The sequence below is a fragment of the Rattus norvegicus genome, chromosome 6, assembly GCF_021556685.1.
Source record: "Rattus norvegicus strain SHRSP/BbbUtx chromosome 6, alternate assembly SHRSP_T2T, whole genome shotgun sequence".
In the NCBI taxonomy this organism is placed as follows: domain Eukaryota; kingdom Metazoa; phylum Chordata; class Mammalia; order Rodentia; family Muridae; genus Rattus; species Rattus norvegicus.
In genome coordinates this window covers 34,730,886-34,741,595 of record NC_141539.1, presented here as the reverse complement: position 1 = coordinate 34,741,595, position 10,710 = coordinate 34,730,886, and the positions used below count along the sequence as shown (strand labels likewise).

Genomic DNA, 10,710 nt, shown 5'->3' with positions numbered 1-10,710 from the left:
CTGAGATCACCATCAAATCTGAAGCTGAAGAGAAGGTTCAAAATGGTACCAATAGTATAGGCTACTTAAGGAGTCAGGAACGTGTGACTCAGCAAGTGAGGAAGGAGGTGAACATTTCGAGGACCTCTCAAACCTGGTTAGTTAGAGGAAATGACCAATAGGAGGTTGGTCTATCAATACTGTAATACATGGGCTTCACAGAATTGACCTGGACCTGATCTGTGGAGCCACTGGAAAACAAATTATACACAATCACAAAAGATTTGCATTCCTTTTCAAAATTCCTCAGAGTTAGTACTGAGAACTCTTCTCAGGTTAGTGGTGTTGTGATGATGATATTTCCATTATCCAGTATCATTGCCATTGAGTTAGCAATCAGAAGAGATTCTCTTAGCTCTTACAGAATAACAACCAATGGATGTTATTTTAAACCATTTTTTCAATCTTTTGTTAATGTGGCATTTATGATGTATTAAGCCCCTTTCTAAGAATCTCCATGTTCTTAGTCATAATTTCTTTCTGGGTACCTATTTGTCTTACTATGAGGAAGAAATGTCATCGCCATTTTATGAGTGAAGAAAATGAGGCATAGGAAATAATATAATTAGTAGATGATTATAGAATTCAAACCCAAGTAGTCTGCCCTTCTAGATCCATGTTTATTATTTATTCCAGCCATGCTCTTAACAGCTACACCAATGCTACCTCTTCATCTATTAAAATGTGTCCAAACATGAATAAAGTAACCCACCTCAAACTATCTTATGCTACTAGACTCTTAACAATATAATTTCGAAGTCCTGTTTGTCTGTGATTCTAAGTACCTTCCTAATATAAGGCAGGGGCTAGAAATTATATTCTACCAGATTTTTAAAATAAATAGTACAATGCAGAAACACAAAATTCAAAGAAGGAAGTAACTTACCCAGATCCACTAGATTAAAAATAAAAATTAGGAGGGAAGCTTCCCAACCCCAGGCCAGGGCTTAACGACATACAAGCTGCATGTTCTTGCAAAATAGCCACATGGCCACCTTGTTTTATGCTGTATACCTCACACAGATCCTTTGGGTGTTCTCTGTGTGTGTGTCTCTCTGTCACTTTCCCTGTCTCTCTCCCTCTCTTCTTCTCTCCCTATCTTCCTCTCTCTCCATTCCCTCCCTCTCTGTGGATGTGAGAGATGGAGGGTGGAGGGAGGGGTGTTGTGTGCATCTACATGTAGCAGAAAAGGATAAAACAGAGAGAAGAGAGGAAAACCTTCAGAGGACATCGTCAGAGGACATTTCCAGGACAGTACCAGCATCCCTCCCACCTGGCAATTCCCACCTACTCCAAGATCAGAGAGAACTGAAATTATGACAGCCTACCACTGGGCACAAGGACACAAAGCTGTTTCTACAGAAAACCCAAAGGAGTCTAACACTCAGATTCCAGGATTCAGTTTCTGAAAGTCCCTCCCCATCTCCTGCAGATGTGCCTCCTGTCCCCTCTCCCCAACCAGTAACACTCAAGTGGTCACACAAGCAAGGACTAGTGGCTAATGGCTAGGGAGAAAAGGTGAAAATCTGTCCTGGCCTCTTTCCCAGTGTCTCTGCCCTTATTTAAAAGCTATTTCATTACATTAAAAGACCCAAGACACTTGTAACTGTATTGAAAATCAAAGTCACTTAGGAACAAAGAAAGCAGAGATGGCTAGAATCTGGCTTAGAGAAAGTTACAAGAGCAAAACAAGTTACAAGAAGGAAACATAGTCCCTTTATTCAGAAACTAAGGGGTTGTGCCATTGCTGTCTGGTTGTTGCTGTTGGTATTTTGTTGCTGTTATTTTCGACTGGGTTTGGGTTCTTTGTTTTGGTCATCCCTGTCAGGAGTGGCTACAAATTGAGAATTTCAAGAACCCCAGTAATTCCTAGAACCACCTTCCCCCCACGCAGGAGAAGAAACAGAGGGCTATGGCTTTCTAGACAGTGACAGCCCCGACTCACAATCTCCAAAACATGCCCAGCCTTAGGCTAATGTTTGCTGTTGTACATGAACCTCTTCCCCCTTCTTTGACTATAAAGTCCCTTGAGGCTGTAGTGAGAGATTCTTCTCTCAACTCTCATGCCCTGAAAAAGGCTTTAGCCAGGTTGGATACTCACGAGACATTGGATGGTCATGGATTGTCTGAGGGTCTGGGGTAGGTCATGGGTTCTTTCAGTTCCTTTCTTCTCAAGGGAAAGAATTTAGTTGAGAGGCACACAGCCTGTCAAGCAGAATTTTATTTAGCAACACAAATCATGCACATCAAGCAAAGCCTGGAGTGGGCTGTCCTAAGAAAGGAAGCGGCCAGGTGGGATCTACAGTGTGGGCTTTAAATACAGCTTTATGAATATTCATGAGGTTAGGAGTATGCTCATTGGGATAAAGGAACCCACCTCCTACAGCCATGATGGATTGGACCTCAATTTGTGGTATCGCTTCTCATAATCACCCAGAAAAGCCCACAAAGGGTGGGAAGAGGTCAGACTCACAAGGTGACTGGGAAATCAGGGTCTTTGGAGGAAACCGACCCTTTGTTAGCACACACGTGTGGCAATCGGTACCTTCAACTCCAGTAGAGTAAAAGCAGCCGAACTTCAGCCTCAAGGATGTTTGAACAGAGGGGCATTCTCACCATCAGAAGACACGGCGACCAACATGGAGATGCGGTTTTCCCAGTTTCCCCGTGCCTTACTCCATGTTTATCCTGTATTCATATGACATAGAAGCAAAGGAATGAACAACTGAAGCCTTTGTTCTCAGTGGAGGACCCCCTTTCGTGTGCCCTGCATATAGCAGATACATAGTAGTTTCTTTTTTAGGCAAACGTCCTTCCTTCCAGAAAGCCACCAGATGGCTGGTTGTTTCCACTTGCTCAGAGGCACATAGTGTGACTTTAAAACTCTGCCATGCGAGGTAAGTCAGATCCCTCTCTTTAGAAGAGACACTGGGTCTTTCCAAGTGCAAGGAATGGAGGGAAAGTAATTTCCAGTCAACCCTAAAGTACCATCAGGCAATTAAACTCAAGGGGCCTGCTCTAAGGTCAGAAGTGAGTAAAGCCAAATTTCCAAACAAAGTTGGAATCCATTTAAAGGAACGATGTGTAGCGGCTCCAAAGATAGAATAAATTACTGAAGAATGAAGCTTCAGGAACCGGGATTTAACTCGGCAAGGGGCAGTTCTGCAAGAGGAGCTGGGAGCCAGGCAATGAGACAAGGGGATGAGCTCATGCTCTGGCCACCCACAGCTGCTGACCCTGCCTGCTGAGGGCAGAAGAGGTGGACACTTAGACCAGCTTTTAAAAGGTGAAAGAAATGAATGTCACTCGGCTGACCCCCAGGTCCAGAAGAAAGACTTACTTAGATATAGCTAATGCTGCCGGTTCTGAATTAGACAAGATTTTTGAGGTGGGTTTGTTTGCAAAGGAGGCTTTTTTCTTTAAAAGGGGACAGAAAAACAATGTTTAAAAATATTTGCATTGTGATAAAAATCAAATACAGTTTGGCTGAGTGACGGCTTGAAATTTCATCGGATCTATGAACCATCTCCAGAATGGAGGGGAAGGGGCTGGGTTTTATCATGCCCAAAATAAATAAATAAAGCAATCTGGGAAAGAAAAAAAAATTGCCCTGCACTTGGGGCACAGCCAAGCTGACATTTCAGCCCAAGATACATTCCTTTTAAGGGCCAGGATTTTAAAGAATGTGCTTTTCAGCCTCTTGCACAAGCTCACACAGGCAAAGCTGAGCAGAAGGAGCAGTCTGCGCAGCGAGATGTGTTTTTCTCATTTCTCTCAGATGCCTTCCAAGCTTTGTCCGTGAACTCCTCCTTCTTGGCACCTTTCCCAGACAGAGGGGCTTGGCTGGAGGTCTGCAGAGGGGAGCACTTTGCAAAGAAAGGTGAAAGGAAATGTTTTCGGATCTTGCTATACCGGACACTTAGCACAGTGGCGCCTGAGCCGGTTTCTGATGCGTTTAGAAACCAAGGGCTGCGTACTGCCTGGCCTCAGACTGCCACTGGTCTTCCCCACGGCTGTGGAAAGGCTCAAGACTGAATACTGTTCTAGGTGAGCCAAAAGATGTTCATCCACCCCTCACTCATTCACTTGAGAAATCTCTCTCAAAGCCTTCTCTTTACCGAATACATATGGAAGACGTAGCATTTATGCCAGCCCCGGCTGCTTCTCTTTTTCAAAGAATCCCTTGTGAAGGTCCGAGCATGGGCTACAGGGGTTCGCTGTGCTCTGCTGTGGTTTCTTCGTGGGGTGAAAGAAAGGAAATGGACATCTACAAGGGGAAGAGTGGTGGTGGCCAATATCAAAGATGCTGTCAGCCAATCAAGCAGTAAATATGGATCTACCTGTCACCTAGGGGTATATGAGATACAATACATCCCTGGAAAGCTGATGTCAATATTTCAGATCTTACATTGAAGACACGTTGGACAGGCCTGCCTCAGTGCACATTGCTTGTGGTCGAATAACTACAGACAGGTAGAATAGTGATTTCTACCAATTGGGGAGAGGTGGGAGGTAGGGTCAGGAGGGGATAAGAAGAGACTAGATTTGATTGGTACACCCCATACGTGCATTGAAATACAGCACTGAACCCCATCTATGGTAGCCATTGCTGTATATTAATCTAAAATGGTTTTGGGGGGTTGCTTTTTGTTTTTAGAAACCAGTCATCCCAACCCTTCCAAGCACAGCAGACATTCAGCGTTGGTTTATTGGCGAGCTTTGGCTGTTATTCCTCACTTCAAGCCGAACTTTTTCATTATAACAATAGGGGTCCTTTTTCCCTTGCAGGCTTTGAAAATATTCAGCTGCTAAAAGGAAAACATCTCCAGGTAATTTGACAAGTGATTTCTGCATTGGCACCAAAATTACAGATAAAACTAAAGTCTAAGAAAGCCACCAGCCAAGTGTCCTAGAACTCGTTGTCCCACTTCTGAGATACAGTATTGTGTGTGTGTGTGTGTGTGTGTGTGTGTGTGTGTGTGTGTGTTACAGTCTCTGACTTATTCTGCTAACATTATTCTCATTTGGCAAGTATAACATCCCCACACAAAGTTATAAGCCTTTGAAACAGAAACTATTTGTTGGTGTCTATCAAGAGACTTTTGGGTACTGAAAGCCATACACCATGTGACACAGCTGGCAAAATATCAATCCTCATGAGAACACTGAAAACCACATGAAATCATCAGAACCAAAAGAAATGTTGTGGCCCCTTGTCTTCAGACATCCTCAACCAGGTCCAGGCTATCCGCCATGTTTCTTAAGTAGTTTTAATAGGTGCAAAATACTAACAGGTCTAAAGATATCGAGACATTAATCAGCTTTTGGCCATGCAAAGTGTCACTGACTTTGGAAAATGGTAAATAAGCCAAGGTAACTAAGTCAGGCTTAGTTTGTCTGACTGTCTATTTGTTTCTTTTACTACTAGTTTCCAGAACAGCTTAATGGCATGCATTTGCTGTGAATTCTGGGAGCTACACATTGCTTCAGTGCCATCCTTTTTGGGGGACAAAGGGTAACACACTTTCTTCTATGGGAACCACTTGTATAGAAGACAATTATCTTACTCATAAATATTTTTAAAACCATCCTGGTTCTGTGGAATTTTGTGCGACCCATCAATGTAAAATTGATCATTCTCTTATCAGAGTGCCCATAGCACTCTCCATGAATTACTCTGAAAACTGAATATTCTGCTTTAGATACACTGCCCATATTTATACACCCAAATTTACATATATGTAAATTTGAATGTAATATGCACAGCCCGTATCTTCTCTACCAGAATTCGATTTCCTTAAAGGAATAGTGGTGTGCAATTCATCCTAGGTATCCTCGGTGCCTGGAACATGCTCTCCACACATTACTCATGGTGGAAACCACATGCAAACAAACAGACAGAGCTGCAACGAGGCAAACAACCAACTTCACTGAAGCTTCGGGTGTGTCAGAGTCTCTATATTACCTCGCCTGGTATGTGGTTGATACTGACCAATTCGCTTCCTGTGACTTAGCATCCGTGCTGGGTCATATACAGGTCTTTATCAGTGATGAAATAATAACCTTCCTGGTTGTTCTGGAGGCTCCCTGTGGCCTGGCATCAGCTCCTCTGAGGTGGTAACTTTTCACCACTTGTTTCATAGATCCTTCACCTCAGACACACAGCATGATTCTATCACTCCTCAAGCTGGTTGTCACGTCTCTGTCCTTGAGTCTTACCTGCCCTGCCCTCTCCATCCAAAGCCTTTTCACAAATGTCCACCAAGATCTGGACATTCTGCAATGCATCTGGACCAATGGTTGCTATTTTCAATAAAGTCACAGTGGCCACCAGAGTAAGAAACATGCCCTGTGATGTGAAATGTGCCAGGGCTGAGGAACCGGAAGAGCAAAGGCAAATGGAAGCCATTAGGATCCTCGTTGAACTGCATTTCGCTACTGTGCCAGGTCTTCTTCCTTTTCAAACGGGATTTAACTATTAAGACGACAGGCATGGTTTTAATTATGGTTCTACTGCTGTGAGCAGACAGCATGACCAAGTCAACTGTTATAAAGGACAACATTTAACTGGGGCTGGCTTACAGCTTCAGAGGTCCGGTTTGTGATCATCAAGGTGGGAGCAGGGCAGCATCCAGGCAGGCATGATGCAGGCAGAACTGAGAGCTCTACATCTTCATCGGAAGGCTGCTAGTGGAAGACTGGCTTCTAGGCAGCTAAGATGAGGGTATTAAAGCCCACACCCACAATGACACTCCTACTCCAACAAGGCCTCACCTTCTAATACTCCACCCCCTGGGCCGAGCAAATACAAACCAACAGAGGCATCATCATCCATGCATCTAATTAGCTGAGTTATTCCTTAGATTGCTCTATACATGGTAACTGTCTAGGGACCAGAAGGGAAGGGAGTGGATTACCTGGTAGCCTAGCACTCTATGAAGGATGGCATCCTGAAGCATCATCAAACAATGTTTAAGGCATGACATGGCCATTACCCATACTTGAACATACCTGATTGCTGGTCTAATGGCAAGATTAGATGATTGCAAACTTGGGTCTTGTAGCCAACAAGCTTTAACAATGAGATGAATATGAATACTGAGTTCTTACTCAAGAGATCAAGACAGCTTCCTCTCTAGCATATCAGTGAGGGGGGTCAGGGTTGGGCAAGAAGACCAGAGATCAAGAGGAGACACTCTTGATGACTCCATGGCAACCACCACTACAAGATGACCAACCAAGTTGAAGCTTCATATAAAGAGTTGTCATGGGAAGAATAAACATCCCAGTCAGCTTATTTCATTCCTATGTTCATTTAAATATATGTGCATCAGGGTAAATACACATTAAAGAGCTTTCCCAGTCAACATAAAGTAATACTTTTAAGTTGTAAAGGTCTGTGGCGTAGTTTAATTGGCAATATTTTTCCCCCTTAGAGGTGCATGAAACTAAAGGATCTTAAAGTCAGTAGCATCCTAGATGCTCTGAGATTCAGCGTCTTCTCTGATTATCCAGTTAACCCACTGAATCCTGAGTGTAATTAAGTTTTCTCCTTACGTATCGCTCCAGTTGAGTCGAAAGCTTCTCCAGTCCATTAACCATCCGTCTGAGCTCCCAGAAATATGTCAGTGTTCTTTGTGTTCTCTGAAATAGAATAGCAAAATGTGGAGAAAAAAGAGACCTTAATATTTAATGCTGGGCTGTTATGCTCATTCCTGTGTTGGGAATTAGATAGGAATGGCTTCATTGCTCGGCAGGCAACGGTATTGCTGGAATGGGCTTCATTCTGTGCAACAGATGTGCTCCTGCAGAAGATGTGTTTAATTTAAATTTTCAAATTCAATTGTGTTTCTACAGAAAAAAACAGTTTGCTTAAAACATCCACACACACCACACACAACACTCTCACACATACCTAGGCATACACACACAAACACATAAGCATACATACACACACATGCACACACAGAGACAGACAGACAGACACACACACACACAAACTTTTCACTTAAAAAAGCTTACAGACACGGGGAACACAGGTAGTTAGAATGGCCCAGACCTCAAAGCCAGGATTCCTGCCCTGGTTCCCACTCCTGCTGGTTTGAAGGCAATTACCTCTTTAGATTTACAAACTCAGAAAAATTGCCAACTTTTTCCCTGTTACCTCTTGAACGTGGAGCCACACAGTGTTACTAACAAGTATGTAATTCATGTATCTACAAGCTGTTGCTATAGGCTTTTGTGTCAAGAAATAGGAAAAAAGAGAAAAAAGAAACACGGATATTTGGCCTCAAGGAGGGATCGCAATTGATGGAATGTGAAAAAAATGAGAAAATGGTGCAAAGTTCAAGGAAATGGTGTTCGGTCACAGTACCCTCAGAGTGTTCGCTGGGAGGATTTTTCTCCTCCTGTCATTCTGAGAACCTTAATGGATTTGAATTGATTCACTAAGACCTGCCATTGAAGAAGAAGGGAAATGTCAGGACCCTAGATTTCCAGCTATGCCTTTGGGGTTCAGACTGAAATGCACTTCAGGACTTTGAATGTTAAATATGTTTCTGAATAATAATAATAATAATAATAATAATAATAATAATAATAAATCACTTCACCCGTCTTTCCAAGCACAGGTCATGTTCCTCATATCACAGAAGGTCCTTCCTTATGGAATGCAGAAGGTGAGGCTGACCTGGTGGTTGTTCTCAGGGAACCAGACATGACTATATGGGTCTCAGCTTCAGACTTCTACTATGGGAGAGCTACCTTACAGTTTTGTCATCCCAGAAGCCTAGGCTGTAGTTGCTGCAAGACTTATATGTCTGATGTCCTTCTTTCGTTGTGCACAAACACTCGCTCCAAGGAGGATGGTTAGAAGCAGGCAAAGGAAAGGAGCAAGATATATTCACTGGGCCCCTGACATCTATGAAACCCCCTGTCATGCAGGATCTCCTCCATGGGTCTTTCCGCTGCCCTGTCAGGCCCTGGATAGCTTCATGCCCTCTCTCCCTTCACTGCTTAACTTGCACTATCATTTTGGAGACTTCTGATTGCCATTGATCTCAGGTGAGCACAAGTTTGAACCTGAGTGTGGGTCGGTGGACCATGCCAAGGAACTTGGTAGGATTCCCGGGCACCAAGCACCTGCCTGAGACAGTAGGTGGCTCCCTGCCAGATTCCTGGACTGGAACAAGTGCCACACTTCCCACATAAGGAAATGTGACCTTTGGTTAGCAGAGTTCTCCATGCTAAGGAGGTACCTAGAAGCTCTGAGGGTTTAGCCAATAAGCTTCCCTTCCTGGACATTCCCTCATTGCGAAAGGAATTTAATCTCTGGTCCACCCTGAGGAGTTGGTATGCATCCATTTTCCACGACGAACAGTCGATAAATGGTATGGATAAACGTGGACTGTCTCTTTCATGAAGAGCTGGCATTGTGGGGAGCATAGAGAAGGCCTTTGCTTCTAGAGCCGCAGCCTACATCTACAGCAAAAGGATTCTCTGCACTCACTGACAACCACCACTAAGCTAAGGACTTTTGTTGATGAACTAAGCCAGAACAGCCTCTACCCTGCCAACCCCCAAGTCCCAAGCCCCAACCCATCCCCCTGACCACCACTCCAAGATAGTCTCTGTCCTCAGGCTCCTCCCCTATCCCCCCCACCCCTGACTCTGCCTCCAACTCCTTGTGATTCAGCACAGTCTGGGTGTCCAAGACTTTGGGAGCCTCTTAGACTGTGTTGGGTGCAGTGTTTGGTGCTTCCCTGAAGCCAAGGACACCAGAGCAAGGTAAACACAGGCTAGCCCTCCCTGCATTTTCCCTTGAAACTTTGGAGCTTGTGTAAAACTCTTTTTATGAAAATAAGTTTGAACGATCATTAAAATGAATAGTTGTTTTTAAATGACTGTAACTCCATGGAAGGTGCCACAGAATTTTGAATGCGTCCTGTATGGGCTTTGTTTTGGGTTCAACTCTGCATTTACAAAGACAATATTAAGGTTCCAGAACTCTTAGCTCATAATTGGAATCCAAATGTATAATTCTAATGGTAGATTAGTAGAGGATGCAAGAAATCCAAAAGCTTGTATAGTGTTTACAACCAAAGAACACCACAAGGAAATAATCTACTACTTGGAGTTTTGGTTTGTTTTGGTTTGTTTTGGTTTGCTTTGGGTTGGGTTGGGTTGGGTTGGGTTGGGTTGGGTTGATTTGGTTTTGTTTGGTTTGGTTTTTGTATTTGACACATTTTATTTCTTATCACCTGGTGTCTTAGTCAAGGTCTTATTGCTGTGAACAGACACCATGACCAATGTAAGTTTTATAAAGAAGAACATTTAATTGGGGCTGGCTTACAGGTTCAGAGGTTCAGTCCATTATCATCAGGGTGGGAACATGACAGCTTTGCAGCATCCAGGCAGGCATGGTGCAGGAGGAGCTGACTTCTACATCTTAACCAGTAGGAAGCCAGGAACAGACTGAACATCCTCAGCCAGCTAGGAGGAGGGTCTCCAAGCCCACCCCACAGTGACACACTTCCTCCAACAAGGCCACACCTTCTAATAGTGCCACTACCTAGGCCAAGCATATGCAAACCATCACACCTGGATTACAAATGTTTGGTGTCCAGGGCATTGTTGATATCACAGCTGTAAGTCAGACTTCAGATGTCTTAA

The 10,710-nt window shown here is 43.7% G+C and overlaps 1 long non-coding RNA gene across 1 annotated transcript; it reads left to right on the top strand.

Moving 5' to 3' along the window:
• Positions 1-3,743: 3,743 nt before the first annotated feature.
• On the top strand, positions 3,744-10,165 carry LOC148005133 (uncharacterized). Its single transcript, XR_015622900.1, has 3 exons — positions 3,744-4,512; positions 4,828-4,868; positions 8,670-10,165. It is a non-coding gene; the product is annotated as an uncharacterized LOC148005133 (long non-coding RNA).
• The last annotated feature ends 545 nt before the right edge of the window (positions 10,166-10,710 follow it).